Genomic DNA, 16,985 nt, shown 5'->3' on the forward strand with positions numbered 1-16,985 from the left:
GTGTCTTATAGCTAGTTAGGTTTTGTTCACTCATTCATCAAATATTTATTGAGTGCCTGGGGGCGCCTGGGTAGCGCAGTCCTTAAGCGTCTGCCTTAGGCTCAGGGCATTATCCCCGCGTTGCAGGATCGAGTCCCACATCGGGCTCCTTTGCTGGGAGCCTGATTCTTCCTCTCCCACTCCCCCTGCTTGTGTTCCCTCTCTCGCTGGCTGTTTCTCTGTCACATAAATAAATAAATAAATAAATAAATAAATAAATAAATAAATAAATAAATAAAATCTTTAAAAAAATTATTTATTGAGTGCCTGAAGTGAGATTTATTCAGGTTGGATTCGGAAACAATTTTACTGAATTCATGTCAAGGGCTATTCCAGTATTCTTTTTTTTTTTCCTTAAAGATTTATTTATTTATTTATTTATTTGACAGAGATAGAGACAGCCAGCGAGAGAGGGAACACAAGCACGGGGAGTGGGAGAGGAAGCAGCAGGCTCCCAGCAGAGGAGCCCCATGTGGGACTCGATCCTCCAACGCCGGGATCACGCCCTGAGCCGAAGGCAGACGCCCAAGGACTGCGCCACCCAGGCGCCCTATTCCAGTATTCTTAACACCTTTATCACCAGAGTCATACATTCAAAGTAAAGAAATAATAATAATGTTGATTATATTGTTGAAGACTCCTGCAACCCAAGTGCAACCCAAGTCTCAAAAAGGCTCCAAGGTCATTTATAAAATTCAAGGTAACCGCAAGAGCATTTCATTTCTCTCCATGCTTACTCTGAACCCATTGGCTCATTGTAGACAACTCATCTACAGGTTTTGGAGCTACTCGAATTGAGTTCTGACACTTGCCAGCTGTGGGACTTTGAGGGAGTTACTTAACCCTTCTAAGCATCAGTTTTATCTGTAAAACAGAAAATATTAATGCCTCGGGACCAGCTGGTTGTGGAGATTAAAGAGATAAGGTATCAAAAAGATGTAATCCTCGTGGAGTTTTCAATTGTCTTGATGGCAGTTTTAAACTGCATTCAAATGAGAAAAGCAGTGTCTATGTACGACGTAGGGTTACACGCTAATAATTCTTGGGAGGTGCTGTTCTTAACTCTGGGTATATCATTTCACAGTTTTGGTCTTAAATCCCCTTTTATGGTACTGGTAGCTATCTTCTTTAGCGGCGCACGTAATCTGGCATCCCCATGTCGTCCTTCGTCCCCCTTCATCCCAAATTAAAAAAAAACCCAAACCCAAAAACCGTATTTCTTAATATTCAAGTGTGCGCACCACATCAAAGGCCCACAAGCGAAGAACGCCCTGCGGAGGTCACCAGGCAACGCCTCCGGATCCCCCCAGAAGTGGGTGGGGCCACGAAGCTCTCTGATCTCATTCCGCCTCCCCAGGACGTCGCCCCTTCCTAATTCTCGCGAGACTGCAAACAACTCAGCTTCTGCGCATTACAAGATACAGGGAATCAAGGCGCCAAGGGAGGGGGAGGGGAAGGGGGCAGACGGTGCAAACGGCGTGGCCGCCATCTTGTTTGTGCCCCCGCTTCGCGCGCGCTCCGTTCTCCGTGACGCACGCTTCCCCCTCCCCTCCGCCGTGCACAGGCCTCTGCATTGCCCGACTCCGCAGGAGCGCGGGGGCGGCTCCTGCTCTTTCCTGGACTCCTGAGCAGAGGCGTGTGAGTGTGCGGGAGCGTCTGTGGGAGGGTGGGTGAGAGGCGGGCGGCGGCGGGGGGAGGGGCAGCGCTTCCCGTCTTCGGCGGAGACCTCACTTCCCTCTCGCGGCCGCTGCTGTAGTTCGGTCTGGCCTGCCCGCCGCCATGTTGTGTTCTCGCCGGACCCGCCGCTGTCGCCGCCGTCGCGCTCCTGGGGTCCGTGCGCCTCGTCGGCCCGGCCCGCGGGCTTTCTCCCATTGGCGGAAGGCGACTGCGGGGGGGCTCGCTCGTGATTGGTCGGTGGCGGGGAGGCCGCGGACCTGGCACCTTATTGGTCGCGCTGGCTCCGGCCTGGGGGGTGATGAAGGAGTCGGCGGCTGCAGGGTTGCCCGCGTCTCGGGCTTGGGCAGCAGGGTGGTGACCCCTTTCGGTGCAGGCATGGGATGGAGGCTAGGGGCGAGCTTAGAGACCTTAAGGGGGAAGACAGTGTGATGGTCTGGCAGGTACTTCGGGGATAGCCTGTGCACGGCCCGGAGTGGGTGGCGCTCCTAACTCCAGAGGTACCCTCCATGGAACATGCGTGGCCCAGTATAAGGGCGTATAAGCCCCAAGGGTGCCAAACTTGGAAACCCTGAAACCTGACTTAGGGGCTGAGAGGGTCTTCGAGGGCCGAGAGAGCTAGACTTGGAGGGGTTTTGTTTGTTTTGTTTTGCCTTTTTCCCCTTTTTGTCCAACATACAGTATTACTTTATTTTCAGGTGTACAATGTAGTGACTCAATTCCATACATCGCCTAGTGCTCATCGCGCCAAGTGTATTCCTTCATCCCCATCACCTGTTTCACCCATCCCCTGACCTGCCTCCTCTCTGATAACCATCAGTTTGTTTTCTATAGTTAAGATAGACGGGAGTGTTAACACAGTATGTGAGTGACCTCGATGTCCACGGATGCCACGTCTGAGGGCATGGTATAGGAAGAAAGGCCATCAGGGCGTTAGGGACCTATCTAAGCGATAGGATCAGATCGGGATTTTGCTGGAGAGTGCCAGCATTGAAACCGAGGTTCCAGTTACCAGATCTGGGATGTGATATCAGGAGAAAGTAAACAACCAGCCTGAGAGGGATCCTATTGGATCTGTGTACCGGGTCTTAAGAACTGAATGCCAAGCCTAAGAGGCACAGCATTAAGTAGTGACCTATCTATAGGAATGAGGAAGTGTGAAGCATTTTGTGGAACATTTTCAGACTTGGGAATTATAGTAAGGGAGCAGTTATAGATTATTGGGTCTCAGGACCATGCAGCTAATTTTGAGACGTTGTGTATGAAATTTTCCTGCGTTAGGAAGGATACATGTTGGGGCTGAGTTTCTAAAGCTACATCTGCTAGCAGATATTAGATGCTTGGCATTTATTTGTTGAACGGATATTGTTAGGTTCCTCGTTAGTGGAAAAGAGCTTAACAGAGATTCTGGACCTGGCTTATTTGTTTTCTTTTATATATGCCTAAAAAGTACACCCACCCTCATGTGCACTTAAATTATTATTATTTTTTTAAATAAGAAGCTTGGAAGGAGAATAAACTAGTGCATAGTTTCTTGCATCTTGTCATGAGTTACAGAACTTGTCAACACTTTCTGGTTTTATTTCAAAAAACTTTTGTTCTAGTCAAGAGTTGTTAAGAGTCAGCTTGGGATATTTTATCACTTTTCATTTTATTGTAATGAATTGTTCTACATTTGCTCTTCCCAAGGTTTGGGGATCATAGAAACATATTTGTGTTAAACCTCTGTGTTTCCTAATTTGTTTTTCATTTTCTATGTTAGGTGATCCTTTCTAGCTTTAGATAGGTATTATACATCTGTTTTCATACCAGTTTCCAGAAACTTCTCCAGTTTTCAGATTTGGTCAGTTTTACGTGAATGCAACAAAATTTTCAAGAACGAAAAGGAAAGTAGTAGAGGAAGGGAATTGATATTTTGGGGCACATTTACTACCCCATTCCTGTTAGGTAGGCATTATCATTCCCATATTGGAGATGAGAAAATTGAGGGTCACAGAGGTTGTAACTTGTCCAGTGTCACTCAGTGGTTGAACTGGGATTCAAATCCAAGTTGTCTGATGCCACAGCCTGTAGTTTTAACTGCTATGTCATGCTATCAGTATAAACTTGACTACTCAAACTTCCAGATAGTGTTATAGTACAAAGTGGGTCATCTTTCGATTGCTGGGTGTCAGGAGTGTATTGAGTGGGGTGAATATAATTTAAAAGAGTTTGTTGTACTGTTTCAAAAATTCAGATCACAGGATAGAATATAGGTTCTTCAGTGAGGTATTTAAATCATATCTCTTGTTTCCTATTGTGTACTGAAAGATTTACAGAGTAAACTGTTGGAGTTTTTCTGAAGCCAGGTAGATAATAGGGAAAAAATATGTACAGAAAGTTTAAGAATCTTATTCTTTAAAATCAGACTTAAGAAAATTGATGACATAGTCTCTCTCTCTATGGCAGTGATTAATGCCAAGGAACGAGGAGCTACCAAATGTATAAGAACTCGTTTGGGAGCTTTTTCATATATCATTACTTATTTAAGATGTTTGTCTCCAAACACTGGGACCTATGCAGAAGCCTAATGCCTTCTTCAAACCATGGGATAGTGAGTCTAGTATATGCTTATCCTAAATGATGTGTAAAATTAACACTGGATACAAAAATTTATTTGCAGTTCTAGTATTTGCTTGGAAATCTTTAAATAACTCAGGTTTCAAGGGGAGACCAGTGAATTAGAAGTCTGAGTTGCTTTATGACTTGATACAATTAGGTGAGGGTCTCCTCCCTTTTATTTGCAGTTACATTGCAGTGTGGAAGATAGAATCAAAAGAACAAGGGGAAATAGGGCTTGCCATGCATTTTGTACGTTGGTCATCTAACCTTTGTTTGACTCAATCATTAAGTTAGCCGAGGTCTGCGTAGGTCTGAGTTTATGTTAAAAACTTGAGAACATCAACTTGGCCTTCTAAGGAGACTCATACTAATGTTTAGTACTTAACAGACTGTGTCCATGTTTTGTTATCTGAATCCTTACGGTAATTCTATTACCTCATTTATGCGTACGTATTTTCTGTGTGGTCAAAATTGATTCATTGTCCTAGAAAAGATACAGGGCTTCTTACCCCGCTGACAGAGAAGTAGGGGCAAAGTGAAATGAAGAGCCGGAGCTAGTTCATTTTTGAGGCAATTTTGAAATTCACATCTGCTTTAGTTCAGAGAGACCGAACCACTAAAAACCTATGACTCAAACTCAGGAATGATATTATAGTTACTACCTTTTATTGAGTGGTTTCATTGTACCGGCTAGGGTATAAATGTATTATGCATATTATCCGCACAGGCCATGTGATAGAGCCTATTACCACCTTCATTTTTAGGTGTGAAGAAACTAAGGAGTTAACTAATTTGCTCCAGATCACATAAGGTGGCAGAGCCCAGATTCAAGCATTGGACTATAACTCTTAATTCGTACAAAATTTGTGGAACCCTTACTCTTAATTACTGGGTTCTTTTCTTTCTTGTGAGTGAGTGAGAATGCATGAGGGAGGATGGGGGAGGGAAGAGGGAGAGAGACTTTTTAAAAAAGATTTTATTTAGTGAGAGAGCTTGTTGCGGGGCCGGGGGGGTGCAGAAGGAGAAGGAGAGAGAGACTCTCAAGCAGACTCCACGCTGAGTGCGTCGCTGACATGACCCTGAGACCACAACCGGAGCCAGCATCAAGAGTTGGACACTCAAAGAGAGAGATGGAATCTTCTCCATCTCACCACCCTGAGATCATGACCTGAGCTGAAATCAAGAGTTGAACACTTAACTGACTGAGCCACCCAGGTGCCCCAAACACTGTGTTCTCTCAACACCATAAAATATTAGAGAAGAAAAATTCTTGCATCTTAGATCAGGAAGTGGCTTTTGATTTCTTTCAGGTAAGTGCTTTGTGCTGAGACCCTAAAGAGTGGGATGACCTTGACAAGGTCACTTGGCTATGCAAGGGGAGAACAAGGCCTAATCCGGATTACTGGATTCCCAGTCCAGTGCTCATTCCACTGGGCAGCATTGCATCTTCTGTGGAAACATTGACTTGATGATGGAGATGACTGTACAGCATCTTTTGTATTTTTTTTTTTAATTATATCTCAGGAAGCCTGACTTTTTTTTAAAATTTTTTTTTATTTTTAAAGGTTTTATTTATTTATTTGACAGAGATAGAGACAGCCAGCGAGAGAGGGAACACAAGCAGGGGGAGTGGAAGAGGAAGAAGCAGGCTCCCAGGGGAGGAGCCTGACCCGGGGCTCAATCCCAGGACCCCCGGGGTCACGCCCTGAGCCCAAGGCAGCCGCTCAAGGACTGAGCCACCCAAGCGCCCCGCATCTTTTGTATTTTGACAAGTGTGCCTCATTCGTAGGAGGGAGAATGGCAGAGGACATTATTAAAGTCACAGATGACCTTCTTGAGGTTCATTCCAGCCTCAGGCATACAACCTGGGAGGAACATTCCTTAGCCAGCAGGTTGTTCTTTTCCATTCAGTTTCTTGGGCTCAAAGCAGACTGATTGTGAGTTATCTGATGTCTTCCAGTCTCTCTTTTCATTTTGTTTATTCAGTTTTTCATGCATGTGCTGTGACTAGTTAGGAAGGCTACAAGGTCATTTTAGTATTTTCCCAGAGACTGAAAGCACTTCACATAATTTAAGTAGATTAATTGTTAGAGGAAATGGATTTAAAATACTTTGGCCAAAAAGTGCTATTGGGAGGGGGTAGTGTAGTTGCTGACGCTGGAGTCAGACCTGGGAAAGAATTCTTCTTCTGTGATGCATTTACTCTCTGTGTGAGCTGGAGGTCAGTTTCTTAACCTGTCTGAGCCTTAGTTTCTTCCTAGGTAAAGTAGTGGTAATGACACCTGTCTTACAGAGTAGTTATGAAAAATGAATACAGTAGCATATGGTAGGTGCCAGTCACCAAGTGGACCTTAATAAGTGGTAGGGCACATCATTTTCTTTTAGAACAGCATAAAATCTATCCTTTCAGCCTGTTAGAGCCTCCCTAATGAGGAGGCCTTTTGTAATTATCTACTCTTTTATGTATGGTAAGATTTCTGCGTGGGGGAGCAACCACTTGGCATGAAAGAAATAACCTAATTTAGTTATATTGCTGTGGTTTAGGGGCTGATTCACAGTGGATCTATATTATTATCAGTCTGTATTTGTGAATGTACGAAGTAGTGGGGTCATTTATTTCAGGGTTAGGTTGTCTCCCGATTGCTCTGTTAACCCTCAGATGCTGAGTGGTAATGGTTTTGATGAGATGAGAACGCTTCCTTGTTTGCCAAATAGCAGTTATTATTGAAATCAGAACAACCAGTTTTATCCTTCAGTCCAGAAAGAGATTTGCATTATAGTCATTTAAAACATTGTCTGATTGTGGAAATTGTACGTTGAAGTACTACTGTCAGTTTGGTTTCTAGTCACCTGGGTAACATTTTCTGTGAAATAAGCAGGAAGACAGCATTGTAGAATGGTTCAGGAAAAAAAATCTCTCTGCCTGCAGAAATTTTTGCCAGGTTGCAAAATTTGCTCCAGCTTTCCCACACTTCTCCATGTTTTAGCAGTGATACACCTGATAACAGTGGAGCAACATCTGTGCTCATTTTCAGCATGGAAGTTGTATTTCCTATTTTGGTTTAAGTTTTTATTCGTTTGGGGGTGCCTGCCTGACTCAGTCGGTGGAGTGTGTGACTTTTGATCTTGGGGTTGTGGGTTCGAGCCCCACGTTGAGTGTGGAGATTGCTTAAAAAGAAAATCTTTAAAAAAAAAAAAAGTCCTTACTCGTCTGCAGACAGAGTACTTCTAAATTCAGTGTACTTTTATACGAGGGCCTTCTAATGGATAAACTTCAGGTGCAGTTTAGAGAGAGGGACTAAGCTAACCTTTGCATTTGAATGATTCCAGTAAAATAGGTTTAACTCAAAGGTTCAAATCTTCATGTCCAAGGTATATAAAGTGTCTTATTTAGATGAATACTCTCCATTTAAAATCAACAGTATATTGTTAGATCAGATTCAATAATTAATCTTAGGGGCGCCTGGATGGCACAGCAGTTAAGCGTCTGCCTTCGGCTCAGGGCGTGATCCCGGCATTATGGGATCGAGCCCCACATCAGGCTCTTCCGCTATGAGCCTGCTTCTTCCTCTCCCACTCCCTGCTTGTGTTCCCTCTCTCTCTGGCTGTCTCTATCTCTGTCGAATAAATAAATAAAATCTTTAAAAAAAATAATTAATCTTAAATACATTCAAAGGTAGGAGCTATAAATAGTGATCTTGAGCAGTGCTTCAATAAATGCTTCAGTGACTCATAGGAAATGATATTGGAGTATAGAATATTTTGTATGATGTCATTGGCTTAAATCTATTAGAGTTACAGCAGTCCACCCATTCTTCGCAGTTTTGCTTTCTGCAGTTTCAGTTACCTCAGTCATCTGAGGTCCAGAAGCAGATGATCCTTCTGATTATTGTCAGATCAGTAGTGGCCTAGCGCTGCATCACAATGCCTGTCATTCCCCTCACTTCATGTCATCACACAGGCCTCTTATCATCTCGCATCATCACAAGAAGGGTGAGTGCAGAACAGTAAGAGATTTCGAGAGAGAGAAAGACCACATTCACATAACAGTATATTGTTAGAATTGTTCTCTTTTATTATTAGTTATTGTTGCTGATCTCTTTACTGTGCCTAACTTATAAGTTAAACTTACATCACAGATATGTATGTATAGGAAGAAATGTAGTGTATATGGGGTTCGGTACTATCCGCGGTCTCAGGCATCCACTGGGTGGGGGGTTGGAATATAGCTCCGATATATAAGGGGGACTACTGTACTGAAGGGTTTCACAATTTCTGCTCTTGTTAACCCTGCCCTCAGAAGCTGCACATTGTCCACTGATCTATGTGAAATGAGTTTCTTTGCCCAGTGTTAAGAAAACATACCCCTCACGAGTGGCGTGATCGTTCATACAAAAGTAGAAAGTGAAAGTACATGCAATCTGCACAGTTAAACATCTTTGTCATTTTTAACTGTCTTAAAAATATTACTGTACCCTGAAGGGTAAGTAGCTTAGAATTTGCTCATTATCAGCTGACAAAGTTGTGGCCTTTTAAAAAAGCAAAGCACACTTGGTTGGCGATAATTTGGAAGGCAGAGGATTGCTATTTATGGTGATATTTAATGTCATTTTCAGTAGGACTAAATTAAAAGGGAAATGCCATAATGTGTGTAAAACTCCAACCATTTTAGAAGGTGGTCAGAATAGAGTTGCCTATAATCTTTTCATTCCACTAAAATCTGTAAGGCAGCTTAGAACGGCATTTCCTAAGCTGTTTCATTGAACATTAGTTCTCATACAGTGTAATAAATGTCCTCTGGAGTTGGAAAAAGGATCCTTGACTGAAAGATGGCTAAAGTGAAATGCATTTCCTTACTGCAGAATTAGTATTCAGAGCGTGTGTGTTGATGTGCCATGTAACCCTTCAAGAGAGGGGATACATAATGCAGTGTTTCTTGAACTTATTTGGCCATGGAACCCTGTTTGTGAGAACATCTAATAAGCATTTCATGTTATGACTAGTGTGTAGTGGGGCCCAGTTGAACAGTTCTGGTGTGGAGAGTTTATGAGTAAAAAAGTGAATCTTTTTTGTATAGGACAGCTTGGCCAATAGTGGAAAAGGATTTGTCTGGGAGCACAACATATGTCTTCAAAATCACTTAGACTCTTAGGGATAAATGTGATTTCAAAAGGTCATTCTAGGGGTGCCTGGGTGGCTCAGCCATTAAGCATCTGCCTTCGGCTCAGGTCATGATCCCAGGGTCCTGGGATCAAGCCCCGCATTGGGCTCCCTGCTTGACGGGAAGCCTGTTTCTCCCTCTTCCACTTACCTTGCTTGTGTTCCCTCTCTCGCTGTCTCTCTCTGTTAAATAAATAAATAAATAAAATCTTAAAAAAAAAAAACCAGTCATCTAACCCAGTTGCCTGTATCAACGATAATACTAGCAGCTACCATTTTTTAGAGTACTTGCTGTTTATCCGTCACAGTGCTGTTATTCTACAGGCATTGTTAACCACTGGTCTTCATGATTTTTTATCTTCTTAATATTTCCCATTCATCTTTTCAGTATCTGCACTACCACATTTTCCAGTAGCTAGATGATGCAGGGTCTCGTTTTCCCTGCTGTCTGTCCACTTCTCCATACTATAGCCCAAATGTGATCTTTTCAAAGGGTAATTCTGATTGTGCCAGTCCCATGCTTAAAGCTCTTCAGTGGCTCACTGTTGTCCTCAGAATAAAGTTCTAGTATCTTAATCTTGTCGAGCCCTGTTCACTTTTCTAGGTTAACTTCTAGTCTTTTGTCTCTGGGCTGCTGCCATATCAAACCATAGCCATTCCAGGAATGTAATGCTTTCTGTCAGCTCCAGGACTTCGCACATGGGGTTTGCTTGTCTGTCTCAGCAGGTTCCTATTCTTAAAATTTAAAATCTCCCAAGAAGCCTTTGACCAGCCTGAACTGAGTTAGGCCCTGGGTTAGGGGCTCTGCTTGTGTCTTATACTATGTATTTGGTCCTGTTGGAACTCTTAACACACAGCACTATGACTGCCTGTTTTAATTTAATAGACTTTAGTCCCCTTGAGGACAGGACTGTGTACTGTTTAGGATCCCCAGATCTTAGCACAATACCAGCACATAAGTATTGATTGAATGAATGAAAGTATTCCTAATCCTTACAGCCTTGCAAGATGGTTTATAGTTTAGGAGATTGGCCTCAGTGGGGTTAAGGAACTAGTTTGAGGTTACTCAGCTAAAAAGAGGTGAGGAGGGATTAGAATCTAAATCTGTCTAGCTGCAAAGACTGGGCTTTTTTTCCCTCTGCTTCTCCACATGGCTGCTCTTTTTCATCTTGTCTTTACATATTCCTGTCAAGTGTTCAAACAGCCTGTGCTAACAACCCCATCCATAGCTTCTGAAGCAGCTTGTGCCATCTTTGGACAGCTATGAGAGAATAGAATAGTTTTCTAGAATAGTTTTCCATCCATTGGTTTTAATTTATGCTTTGGAGAATATAATTTATTTTTAAAAAACAAATAATTCAGAATTTATGATCCACTTAAGGTCTCATTTATTGGTTTACTTCATTAATTTATTGGGCAGCCATTTACTGGGCACCAGCAAGCCCTGTGTTCCTTATTCTAATGATATTGTCATTGCTCAGAATGTTTCTGGGACCTCTTTGGGGATGATCTTCAGAACTTCTGTCAGATTCTTTTGAAAATGTGTTGACATATTCTTTTAAACCATGAAGGTGGATTTGGTTTGGGAAAGAACTAATAGTTGCTCACGACCAAGTCAGGTGAAAGATACAGGTCAGAAGCAACAATCTGGCAGCCCTTAATTTTCTCTGATCTGCTTATAATTAAAAAATTCAAACCAAGATTGGAAATGGGAAGATTTAACATTAAAACAATCTGGTTTTGATGGGTTTTTGTTTTGTTTTGTTTTTTATTTTTTTGTTTTTTAACTAGACAAAATGATACTATTTATGAAGCCATTGCTCTGGTTCTGGAAGGGATAATGAGGGTACAAGGAATGGGCATAATGGATATTCTCTGTGATGCTATTTATAATATTTTAAAATTGAAGACATTGAGGGATTAATATCTAAAATATATGAAGACCTTATACATTTCAGTACCAAAAAAAAAAAAAAATACAGTTTAAAAAATGGGCAGAGGACCTGAAAAGACATTTTTCCAAAGAAGACATCCAGATGGCCAACAGACACATGAAAACGTGCTCAACATCACTCATCATCAGGAAAATGCAAATCAAAACCACAGTGATACATCACCTTACACCTGTCAGAAAGGCTAAAATTAAAAAGACGAGAAATAAGTGTTGGCAAGGGTGTGGAGAAAAAGGAACCTTTGTATGCTGTTGGTGGAAATGTAAATTGGTACAGCCACTGTGGAAAACAGTATGGAGAGTCCTCAAAAAATTAAAAATAGAAATACCATTGTGATCCAGTAAATCCACTACTGGGTATCTACCCAAAGAAAATGAAAACACTAATTCAAAAAGATATACGTACCCCTGTGTTCATGTAGCCTTGGCATTATTTATAATAGCCAAGATGTGGAAGCAACCTCAGGGTCCATCAGTAGACTAGTGGATAGGAAGATGTGGTGTGTGTACACACACACACACACACACACACACACACACACACACACAGTGGAATATTACACAGCCATATAAAAGGATGAGATTATGCCATTTGTGACAACATGGATGGACCTAGAGGATATTATGCTGACTGAAATAAGTCAGACTGAGAAAGACAGGTACTATATGATTTTACACATGTGGAATCAAAACAAATGAACAATGAAAAAGCATAAACAAACCTGTAAATACAGAAAACATACTGATGGTTGCGGGGGGGCATGGAATGGCTGAAATGGTGTGGGAGATACAGGCTTCCAGTTATGGAATGAATAAACCACAGGAATGACAGGCACAGCATAGGGAATATAGTCAGTGATACTGTAATAGTGTTGTATGGTGACAGATGGGAGCTACAGTTGTGGTGAGCATAACAACATAGAGAAGTTGAATCACTATGCTATGCACCTGAAACTAGTGTAACATGTCGACTGTACTCAAAAATTTCAAAAGGTAGGGGCGTCTGGGTGGCTCAGTCGTTAAGCGTCTACCTTTGGCTCAGGGCGTGATCCCGGTGTTCTGGGATCGAGCCCCACATCAGGCTCCTCCGCTGGGAGCCTGCTTCTTCCTCTCCCACTCCCCCTGCTTGTGTTCCCTCTCTCGCTGGCTGTCTCTCTCTCTGTCAAATAAATAAATAAAATCTTTAAAAAAAATTTTCAAAAGTAAAAAAAACAATTGAAGACACTGAAGTTATTAATATAAAACGGATTGAAAATTATGGTACATCCATTCAGTCAAATATAACCCAATTATAAGTGATACAGATATATATTTGATGTGGAAAGTTCACATTTTGTAAGTGAGAAAGATTACAAAACAGTTTGTATAGTATTATCTAAGAGTGGGAGACTAACTCAGCCTTGTTTCTCATTTACATAAGCAAAATACAGTGTTTGATTCTGAGTGGTTGCATTAAAGGTATTCTTAAAAAAAAAAATACCCCATTCCCTTAACCTATCACGACATCAGTACAAAACTGCTATATACATTTTAATATATAATAAGTCATACAATGTATTTAATATTCAAATGAATATGACTTTTTGTTTACATCACAACATATGAAAAGTTCATTTTTCTTTAGAGGTTCTCTGATATTTCTTGGGGCTTCCGGGTTTACTTACTTTACTGAGTCCAAAGGAGTCAGTTAGGGGTACCATCAATAAAATGTTTGTTCAGGGCACTGAAGAGCCCAGTATCTTTGCTGCTAGTTATGCTTCTTTTTTTTTTTTTTTTTAAGATTTTATTTACGTATTTGACAGAGATAGAGATAGCCAGCGAGAGAGGGAACACAAGCAGGGGGAGTGGGAGAGGAAGAAGCAGGCTCATAGCGGGAGGAGCCTGATGTGGGGCTCGATCCCAGAAAGCCGGGATCACGCCCTGAGCCGAAGGCAGACGCTTAACCGCTGTGCCACCCAGGCGCCCCTGCTGCTAGTTATGCTTCTGATGTGATACAATATAGCCTCCAAGATTAGGTTATCTGGGGGACTGAGCAAGACCCTGTCCTTGACAAGAGCTGTCATGGTGGTTAAGGCCAACTTCTGCCATAACTGTTGTCCTTCAGTCATTCTTCAGGATGCCAGATCAAGAGCTGTTCTAGCATCAACTTTTGGGGTTCAGGATCTGGCTTTTGCTTCTTTTATTGATTCTGAAGCTTTTGCTGCAGTGGACTAGTATTCCTTCATGGCCTTTGTCAGTTGGAGCTGAACAGTGGCTGCCCCTTTAGGTGGGACATGCACTGTCCAGTTTTCCTCAATCCCCACTACTCCTTGTTACTTCGTTGACACTATGGCTAAGGTTGTGTTTGATATACACCTCTGTACTGAGTACTGGGGATGTATGTAGATATAAATAAAACACAGCCACTGTCTGCAGGAAGCCCTCCTCTGGTAATAGAGACATGGTTGAAAGTAATTATAATGTGCGATAAGTGCTACAGTCAAGTATATATTTAGATATTAATTGAGTACCTACCGCTTGCTAGGTATTAATGCTGAGTGCTTTACCCTGTCATTTAAGCCTCAACATTCCCATGGGTTGGTGTTATTTTTTTCCATTTTATACATGAAGAAGTGAGCTCAGAGATGGTTAAGTAACTTGGCCAGGATCATAGAATTTTCTGACCAAGAGCATCAGTTCCCACCATACCTACTTTGAGAGCATTTAAGCTTGAACCACTTAATTAGAGGTCTTCATTTTGCCTCATAGTGATCTGGTTGTTTTTTAGGGCAAGACGACACAGTTATCTGGTTGGAGGGCTGCTGAGATCCAGGACCAGGGAAGAATGTGAGTTGGAATCCCAGCGATCCCATGAGGCTTTTAATCTACAGTAACAGGCTAGAGAGGGGAGAGCAATAGTAAGTGAATGGGCCTGGCTGCCACATGGAAATTCTAGGATAATTTCAGTTCTTTTCCCACTAGTAGCTTGAATTATAGCACGGTGGCTGTTGATGAGAAATAGGGTTTGAGGGGCACCTGTGTGGTGCAGTTGGTTATGTGTCTGATTCTTGGTTTCAGCTCAGGTCATGACCTCAGGGGTGTGAGATCGAGCCCCAAGTAGGGCTTCACGCTCAGTGCAGAGTCTGCTTAAGTTTCTCTCAAATAAATAAATAAATCTTTTTTTTTTTTTTTAAGAGTTTATTTATTTATTTGACAGAGACAGTGAGAGAGGTAACACAAGCAAGGGGAGTGTGAGAGGGAGAAGCAGGCTTCCCGCCGAGCAGGGAGTCCGATGCAGGGCTCGATCCCAGAACCCTGGGATCATGACCTGAGCCAAAGGCAGATGCTTAACTGCTGAGCCACCCAGGCGCCCCTAAATAAATAAATCTTTTAAAAAAGAAAAAGAAATAGGGGTTGAAGTGTTTTTCTTGCAAACTTTCCAAGAACTAGTAAAAACTGTGCCAGAGACCTTCACAGAGTATTAAGGGACACGTTTGGTTTAATCGGGTACATCAAACACAGAGTCAGGGATGGGGATTTGGGACAAGAACCAAATTTCAGCCTGGATTGGTGGTGAAAGGCATGGGGAAGATTTTTTGTAGCAGCTGGCAGTCCTCCCACGCTGCCCTTTATGGCTCAGGAGTTGCCTTCTGCAGGGTTGCAGAGTATGCTGGAGATAGAAGAGAAGACAGTCCCTTCTAGTAGCTTTGGGGCCCTAAGGAGAGGGTGATATTTTGTCACATACGTAGCTAGGTCTCTAACCAAGAGATCAAGCTCAACATCAGTCAGATTTCTGTTTTTTAAATTAATGAAGTTGGGTGTAATAGTTTATGCTGCCTCTACGTACGTGTGACCCCTAAGAATTTCCTTGGCTGTGCCCTGAGGCGCCCTGTGTCTTGGTGTCAGAATTGTGGTACAATAAAAAGAATGGCACCCTGTATGGGACCTGAGTTTGCACCCTCAGTGTATGGTTAGGAGCCAGTTGTCAAACTTCTCCTTCACTCTTTCTCACATACAAAAGAGGATAGTGAGGATTAGAGGGGGGAAGTCTGTAACATACCTAAGCATAGAACCTGGCACTAATTGGTGGTTTTCAGAAATTATTATTTCAATGTGAGAAATGAGTGGAATGTGTGTAGAAGTTAATATGGCAAAGCAATTGGAAGGACCCCCTTGCTTCTGTTTCAGGGCGCTGCCAAATCTTTGCATATGCCCATGATGACCTCACATGTAAGGTCAGCCGAGGTATTTCTAGAGGTCTCCTTCTGCTAGCAAAACAGTTGTGTTGTTTAGTCCTGGGATACTTAGCTTTCAAGGGAGGAAGCAGATCTAAGGAGACCGTTAAAGGCCTTTGGTAATAGTGTAATGTTTCTATTTGAATATTTTGTAAAAAGAAAAGAAAAAAGACTGTTAATTCGTTTTCACCATATTAGGAGGCTCCTCTTAACACCTCAGTAGTTGGGCCCAAAATCCATAAGCGAATCTTCGACCACCATGGCGTAAACCCCAGCATGTCTTCAGTAACTGCAGTACTTACAGTATCTCTCCTGAGATCATCCCTGCTACTTATTCTTGAAAATGTGGTAGAAAAGTTTATTCTCTATGATATCAAAACTGTAATATTAAAAGCTAATCAACATTTTTTATGACCAACCTAGATTAATTAATCCATCAAACTGTAATGAGCTTTAAACTATAGTCACTTTCGTTCTATCTCTGCCAGTTCCTCCCCACCCCCCTTTATCATTGTATTTCCCTCTCGGGTTCCCGGTAGACCTTTTGGAAATGCTACCATCTCTGTCACTCCCTTCTTATATTACTTCAGAATTTTCCTATTTAGCTTGTGTTTCAAAATAAGGTGATTTATCCTAGTACTGATATGGTTTTTTAAAATTACCAGGGACGTAATGACAGATGCCTTTTTAGAAAGACTACAAGCTGTTGTATGGCCATTGGTATCACTATTTGTTACTGTTAAAGAGGTCACATTTTCTTTGAAGCTGTTGGATGAGCCCACTGTTTTCTTTTTCTTCTTCTGTTAATGCTCAACAGAAAACTAGATAGTTAAGTCACAACTTTCCGATCTTGTGCACATTGCTTCTCTGGTTTACTGCCATAGGATACTGTAGCAGTATCTTACAGACATCTTTGATGGCCAATCAGAAGCAGTTAAATTACCTTAAATTTTTTAAGTGGAACTCTGACAGCCAATAAGAAATCCTTTGGGTGGGAACTGTAACAACCCTTTCGTGGGATTTTAAGAACAATTGTAAATTTGCAGTTTCCTCTGTTTTGGAAACACAGGAGGCCCTAGTGCATCTGCTGTGTGCATTTGCCAGGCATTTCCAAGCCTTAAGTTCCCCACAGTTTGAAGTCTGGATCTGACCCCTGTTCTGCGTCTCAAGGTAACTTTAAAACCGGAAGTGTACAAAGGAGGTAACTGATGACGTGAACAGCCAATCATGGCTTTGTGTTCTTAGCTGATAAAGCAGCTCAGCCAATGGGACCACTCTGGAGGCAAGGTTTGGTGTCAAATAGCATGCTAGATTGAATGCCTTTGACTGTTAAAGTGGAAGGAGGC

The 16,985-nt window shown here is 42.1% G+C and overlaps 1 protein-coding gene across 5 annotated transcripts in view; it reads left to right on the plus strand.

The window, feature by feature from the left end:
• The first annotated feature begins 1,411 nt into the window (after nt 1-1,411).
• The window catches only part of NFYC (nuclear transcription factor Y subunit gamma), a 66,280-nt gene continuing 50,706 nt past the window's right edge, over nt 1,412-16,985 (plus strand). Inside the window, exons 1-2 of one of the 5 annotated variants that reach the window (XM_034650178.1) lie at nt 1,412-1,677; nt 14,193-14,251. The gene's annotated coding sequence lies outside the window, so the exon portion shown is untranslated. The remainder of the gene's footprint in view (nt 1,678-14,192; nt 14,252-16,985) is intronic. The other 4 variants (XM_034650153.1, XM_034650175.1, XM_034650142.1 and 1 more) reach the window with 4 other exon arrangements.

Source organism: Ailuropoda melanoleuca, chromosome 2 (genome assembly GCF_002007445.2).
Source record: "Ailuropoda melanoleuca isolate Jingjing chromosome 2, ASM200744v2, whole genome shotgun sequence".
Taxonomy (NCBI): domain Eukaryota; kingdom Metazoa; phylum Chordata; class Mammalia; order Carnivora; family Ursidae; genus Ailuropoda; species Ailuropoda melanoleuca.